We start from the raw sequence: 6,725 nt of genomic DNA, 5'->3' as shown, positions 1-6,725 counted from the left end.
GATGTACGGATAATCTTGAAAGCATGCTTTTTTTGTTTTCGGTTTTCATCAGACCGTTACCAAGACCATAGCAGGTAAATATCATACATCTGGGTTCAACTCGAAGTTAAGCGGGAGCAGAAGTTCTCTCATTTTTGCTTAAGGCAAGCAATGCGTGATTTAAAAACCACATTGTTGCTGTTCATATGCCTAGCCTGAAACTGATTTCCACCCCTTCCTTTTGATGACAAGTGGAATTGATATCTCCGTTAACTATTCTAGATGGACTCCTTAGTTAATCTTTGTTTTCTAGATTCTTGGCCATGCTCTTCTGGAAAAAAAATTGCACTACCTTTGCACTAGACATGTGATGCCACACTTATTTTCTCTTTTCGAGCAGCGCAAAACAGGAAGTCTGAAAGCTTAGGAGCAAAGGCCGTGTTATAAGAAGCACGAGGAAGATGTTCGCACAGCTCGCTACTTCAGTAGAGACGCTGCCCCCCCCCCTGCCCGCCGCGGTGGCTCAGTGGTTATGGGGCTTGGCTGCTGATCCGAAAGACACGGGTTCGATCTCGGCCGCGGTGGTTGAATTTCGATAGAGGCCAAATTCTAGAGGCCCGTGTGCTGTGCGATGTCAGTAGACGTTAAAGAACTTCGGGTGGTCGAAATTTCCGGAGCCCTTCACTACGGCGTCCCTCATTGAGGCTATAGCCTGAATTTCTTTGGGACGTTAAACCGCAATAAACCAAACGAAACAATCAAGAGAGACACAGCATGAAAGGGTGCGAAAGGAAGGATTGCGCGATTCATGTTTTTCATCAAAACACGCCCTTTATTGGCCGATTCCCCCCAAAAAGTTGCAAAGGAATGATAACTCCTCCTTGAGGCTTGGCGGTGGAATAAGATGCCAAGATTTTTGACCGAAAATAATAGTTGTGTTTCCACAAAGGAAATAAACACATCATTCACATGCGCAAATCTACACTGCAAATTTTTTTAATCGAGTTTTTAGGTAATCAACTGCAACTGACACCAGGAGATTAGTTTAGTTCTGGAGCGCTCAAGAATCTCAGAGTGGTATGATATACCTTTTATCAGTGGAACAAAAATATTTTTACAGGAAAATTGCCAGCCACATTATTTCTAAATATCTCATCTGCTGGGATGTGAGAATGCTGAAATAAGTGAGTGCTATTTGCAGTTTATTCGTCAAAAAACCCTCTCTAATACCACGCCATTGCCTTTCTTCGTAACTTGAGTGTTGGTTGGAGTTATAAAAACCTAAACCCACACATTTCAAAGTGCTTTAAAACCAACGGCACATATGCACCGCAGAAAAAAAAAAGGATCGCTCAGTGAACGATGCACTTGCATCAGTGCTTCCATGCTGTTTCTTGACGAGGTAGTTAGCCAAACAACCTTTGACACGTGCTGCCTTTTCAGTGGCGTACCCCGGAGGGTCCTATTAAAAGTAGGTTCACAGTATAGGTTCCATGAGTGATTTAAAAAACACATCAGTCCCAGCAGACCTCCCAGTGCAGGGAAGATATGCTATATTAAGAAATTAAAATGCGAAGACGCTTGCCATAAATCCCGTCATTGCCACTGGCTGCCTTATAGTGAGCGCCATTCAAGGCTGGACTTGAGTAACATTAATAGTGACTTCGTTGACGAAAATCATTTCTTGCAGTTAGGTGAAGGAAGGAAAAAAAGAGACCTAATGGGTGGCGTTGTAGATAGAAAAAGATGTAAGTGAATACGAACACATAAAAAAATATTCTGGGTCAAGTTTTGCAATTGTGACATTACTTTGAAGAGGCTGCAGTTTTACGTTATGTCTACGTGAAAAGAGCGGAACCCGTTCCACAGCCTAATCGCATCGAAAGAGCTGGCGAGAAGTCGATGGAACGAAGTGGCTTGCGAAAGTGCAAAACACAATGTGCATTCCAAGCATGAAAAGCAACATAAAACAACTGCTCAGAGGAACAGTGACATAGACCACAGCAAATCCGGATCACAAGACGCTAAACTTGCTACCATTCTCTGTTGCTCTGAGCAATTTAGAGTAAGCAAAAAAATATATACTGCGGAAATGAAAAGTTTCCTCCAAAACGCCACGGCTTTAGAAACAATGAGAGTAGATTTGAGAACAAACCCCAACTATTCTTTTAGGCATGCTGCTATTATTTTGAGCGTTCCATCTTGTCATCTAACATCCTAATTAAGACCAACAATATTATTTTCGCATTATGTAGTGGCTACCAGTTCGAGTTTGTGATATTTGAGGCTGAAAAATTTTGCCCGACCTCAAAACTTTTAGGATATAGTTTGGTGTTGACACTGACAAATGTCGTGTCAGGAGCCCCGCTGACAGTAATTGCATGTTTGTGTACTTCCTCGTAGTGCTGATGAGCGCTCTTGAAATCAAAACGCGCCACTACTGCGACAGCGCAGCCGGATTACCGTGCACAGTCCAAAGAGACTAATGGATTTTAAACGACGTGCCGCGCGCTAAGAGAGCTTACCGCTACCTCCGTAATGCTTTTAAGTATCCAAAACATGAAAACGGCGGATAACTGCTTCTTGATGGCTTGTATGTCACGAATGAAAGATGGGTCGCAAACTTTCAAGGCTCCTTTCGCTCTAAGGCCCTATGTTTTTCTGTAAAGACTGCCCTGCAGTGTCTTGCTGGAGTTTTGTCAAAAATACTGTTGAACCAGTGTTTTACTACAAGCGTTGGTACCTTAAAACTTTCGTCAGCTTCACATTGTATGTGCTTGGGCGAAGGCTGTGGTATTTCAACTATGTGGCGTGTAGTTTCCCGACGTCTTGTTATCCATAGGATATCATATTATCCTAAATTACTATAACATTTATCTACCCTAGATATTAAGCATGAAATGCTTTTAGCTCCCATTGTCGGCAGTGTGGTGACGTCACGCCGAGACCGAGATCCACTCATCCGGGCACTGAAATCCACTCATCCGGGCACTGAATTCCAGTTATCCGGGCACTGAAATCCACTCATCCGGGCACTGAATTCCAGTCATCCGGGCACTGAACTCCAGTCATCCGGGCACTGAATTCCAGTTATCCGGGCACTGAAATCCACTCATCCGGGCTCTGAAACGAGAACATCCGGGCAAAGTACGAGACTTAACGAGATTTAACGAGACTCTCTAAGCCCTCCTACGCGACCGGCATGCAAGCGCCGGTTGGTCTCCAAACGAGACAAAAAATAACTGCTGCCAGTGCCTTCTCAATGTTTATCAAGATATCAGTGGAGCTGTGGGTTTGATAATGCACGGAATTATAATTTCCGATTTCTAATAACGCGTGCAAAAAGCACATAAATGCCACGTTACACTTCGTTGTCATACGTGACCCGGGGGAGAAGCGCTGCGTTCAAAGGGCAAGGCATCGCGCCGAACGGGTGGTGGCGTTCCTCCCTTCCATTACGGCGCGGTTCGGGTGTCCACCGAGATGACATTAGGCCCGTAAACATTTCATGCTTACTCTACTCTCGGTTACGGGAGAGGCAGAGAATTTTTTTAAAATATCCGTGCCATGTGAAACTCCGGTGACCTCTGGAATATATACGCAGTCACAACAATTCCCGGACCTGGAAACAGGTGCGTCATATGAAGTTCCTCCTTGTCTCTTTAGGCGATGTCCACTCTTTTTCTTACGCTATGAACTCAGTAAGCTTGTCCTTGCGCCACGCCTAACGCCTCGTCTTGCACTGCCAGCGTTGCCGGACTCATGAACGTAAGAGCAACTCTCCTCGACTCCCCTCTGAAAGTTGACTTCCATGGATACTGCAAGATTCGTATTGCACGGCTTAGAAACGAACGCATTTCGGCACTAGACACTATAAATGCTGCACATTATTGCCTAACGTGCCTTTCTCTCGCCGTAATGGACTTTGGCGCATAAGTAAAACAAATTCGCTGTACTTGGAACCTTGAAGCGCTCTTTATTCTCTTATACGAGAATACACCTGTGCTCAACCAGAACACTGCGTAGCTTTGTTGCATGCTAACATGAATACTTCAAAAAGTACTTGCCGCCTATTCCCAGGATGTGACGTCAAGCAAAAAAACTGTGCCCGCTTGAACGAAACATTTGGTTGGTTGGTTTATGGGGTTTAACGTCCCAAAGCGACTAAGGCTATGAGAGACGCCGTAGTGGAGGTCTCCGGAAATTCCGACCACCTGGGGTTCTTTAACGTGCACTGACATCGCACAGTACACGGGCCTCGAATTTCTCCTCCAAAGGAATTCAGCCGCCGCGACCGGGATCGAACCCGCGTCTTTCGGGCCAGCAGCCGAGCACCATAGACACTGAGCCACCGCGGCGGCCTGAACGAAACATTTAAACAGTTCCTAGTCTATTCTACATCGCAGTTTAGGCTCTCAGTTGGTTTTTAAGCAATTAAAAGCGCAGTAACTGGGCAACTCTTGCTTCTTGATCCGTGCAGAAGAAAAGAAACAAAACACGAACGCTGAATAAAACTACATTTGCGAGCCAGCATTTGTTTTTCTTTCTACTGTTTGCGTTCCTGTGCTGGTGCCCAGCCAGAAGTGAGCCAATTACTACCTCTTTCTTCTCTCAACACCAATGGAGTGCCTGCACTGTGAATAAGACCAGATTGGGAACTACACTCGCTGACATGCTTAATTTAAGTAGATCCTTGAGACTTTTAAGGAAGACAAAGAAGCGCTCATCCATGGTCAGCGCCTATTCCCTCCTTTCAATTTTTTGTTCTTCCACATATTACCGAAGTACGCTTTCACTGGGTCCCTGGGCACTGTGGCATTGTTTCTAATGAGAAGGCTGATTTTTTAGCTCTCTGCCCTTGATGGGCCTATTGTCCCGTTCGTCCCAAATACTGTCTACTTGACTCTAGCACGCTTTCAGCAATTTCAGCGTCTCCACTCCTTCAGCCATGAACCTCTCCTTGCTGCAGCGAATTTTCAACACCTGGCATTTCCTTGGAGCGTGCGGATGTGCAGTTCGAGGCAATGTGAGGTGTCCATGACCCTTTTGCGACGCAAAATACCGCGGCTAAATCTTTTTTTATGCCGATCGGAGCTTTCTGTAACCAAACTTTGTGAGTCTTGTGGAGAAATTGAGTCCATAGAACACTTCTTCCTCTCCTGCCGGGTTTCTCTGCTCTCCGTAGAATTTACTTGGAGATCCCCCTCGCTCGACTCTGGCTTCCTCTATCTATTGCGATTCTCCTTCCTTCGGGGCAAGCGCCAAGGAATATATATGGCCTGAAACCAGTGTACGATTGTATTCACGATTATATTATTTCATCTGGTATATTCCTCTGCTAGAAAGTGAATTGACTACTTTTTCTTTTCCGTATTTTTTCATTTTGTACAAATTCTAGCTCTACGTCCCAAAATTATGTAAATACTCCATTCCTTGCACATGTCTGCGTTTGTATCCGCTATGCACCCAGGCCAATCCCCCGCCGTCGGTATGTGCCATTAAGCCTGAGGACATCATCATCATCGTCTGGTCTCCTTTACCGGGTTTTCGAGAAAACTCCGTGGCCCTAGACGATAGTATGTTCTCTTTAGGCGCCTAAGTTTAAAATCAGCGCGTTCGAGACACCGGCGCCATCTACACGCAGGTAAGAAAGCACACTGCGGTGGTTCTGGTTTAAGTTTTCACCGATAGATAGAGCGCGCCATTCGATGAGTTGCTTCCTCCGAGGGCGTGTGGTACTTCCAAATCATTTTCCAAATCTTCACACGCATTAATTAAAGACGTAAAAAGGAAAACATACCAGCGCACAGATTCGTGCTAACTTGACAGTTTTGTAAATGAACGTTTCGGTAGAGAATATTATTCATTTGTAACCAGGAATGCGAAGACCATTGTTAACTGAGGCACAGATAACAAAAACAAATGGTGGCCTAAGCGCATCCATGCGCCGTCGCAAAAAACTGGCAATCACTTAACTGGAAGCAACAATGTCATTTAGATGGGCTTGAAAATACGGTGTTTAGAATGTTATCAAATTATTCAGTGTCTTCCTAGTGGGTCCGGCCACAAGCAGTATACTTGCATTTTACGGATAGTTAACAATTTGCTTCTTAGCCTGCTTTTGCAATCGATACATTGCATTAAGCATGGTGAAACACCTCATGTATTAATCTTTTCATACTAAGCTTCAAAAAATATTTCTCTGTACCTGCGGTTTGGACTAACCTCGTGCGTTTGCTGGGTAGAGGCCTAGCATGTCTCTTTTTCTCACCTCCATTAGATATGGTGGAAAACACTGCTTACTCTCAACGCTCTATAAACAGGCCAGAAACAGCCATCAATCTCTCCTGTTTATGCTTAGGCACTACGTTACCGACCGGAGCGTAAGTGCACGCATCGCTTCCGATGTCGTGCTGTTTTGAGTTATGTTTCGCGTTGCAAGCAGAAAGCTATGTGCTCTGAAACAAAACGCCCGAAAACAACCAGGGCACCGTTTTCGATACGTGCGTCCTGTTTCCCAGTCTCGACGGAAACAACGAGTCGCAAAGAACGCAGCTGAGTCAAGAGTACTGTTCGTTATCCTTTATCTTTTATGCGTTCAAAGAAGCGCTCAAAGGGCCGACTTGGTCGATGAAATACGTTGATAGTGACCCGGACGTAGCGCATTTTAGAATGCTTTTCTGCAGGGGAAAAAAAAGAAAACTCTCCCGTTTCGAGTTGAAAATATATCTGCGCGTCTTTAAAAT

Source organism: Amblyomma mixtum, chromosome 8, assembly GCF_055824585.1.
Source record: "Amblyomma mixtum isolate Tamu chromosome 8, ASM5582458v1, whole genome shotgun sequence".
NCBI classification, from domain to species: domain Eukaryota; kingdom Metazoa; phylum Arthropoda; class Arachnida; order Ixodida; family Ixodidae; genus Amblyomma; species Amblyomma mixtum.
This window is presented reverse-complemented; position numbering follows the sequence as displayed.